We start from the raw sequence: 754 nt of genomic DNA on the forward strand, positions 1-754 counted from the left end.
AACAGAAGCTAAGAGACTTTGTCAAAGCCAATCTAGTGCTTCTAAACCTCCTAAAGGGAGTTCTTTGGCATGAAAACCAACAAGAACAGACAAGTAGAGAATGACAGACATGGCAACACCACCCAGAACTAGTTGACAGATAGCAGAGTTCAGAACAGAACAAAATTACAACAATGAATTCAGAAGTTCTGTGAAGCCAATTAAAGATCAAAATAATAACAATGTCAAAGGAGGGGAAAATATAGGAACAGAGATTGAGGTGGCGAGGCGGTCAGGTAGATTGCAGGATATAATACACTGTCTTAAATGCGGGGAAAAGTTAGTAGACTATAGGGTAGCCTCAAAGAAAGTTAATACTTCACAATTTACCATGAAATGAAGATCTAAGTAGAACAAGAAAACATTAAAACTAAGGATAAACTAACAAGAACTAGCACAAAAAAACTGAACTCAGCATTAAAAGGTATGAAGAACAAAGGAATGAAAGCACCACAAAATATTAACATAATGACAGCAATTAATTCATACCTATCAATAGTTACACTGAACATCAATGGATTAAATGCACCAGTGAAGATACAGAGAGTGGCAGAATGGATAAGAAAACAGGCCCTTCAATATGCAGACTGCAAGAGACACACCTTACACACAAAGAAAAAACAGACTAAAAGTTAAAGGATGGAAAAAAATATACCAAGCTAATTGCAATAAAAAACGAACAGGAGTGGCAATACTAATCTCTGATAAAATAAAC

Source organism: Chrysochloris asiatica, unplaced genomic scaffold, assembly GCF_000296735.1.
Source record: "Chrysochloris asiatica unplaced genomic scaffold, ChrAsi1.0 scaffold00419, whole genome shotgun sequence".
In the NCBI taxonomy this organism is placed as follows: domain Eukaryota; kingdom Metazoa; phylum Chordata; class Mammalia; order Afrosoricida; family Chrysochloridae; genus Chrysochloris; species Chrysochloris asiatica.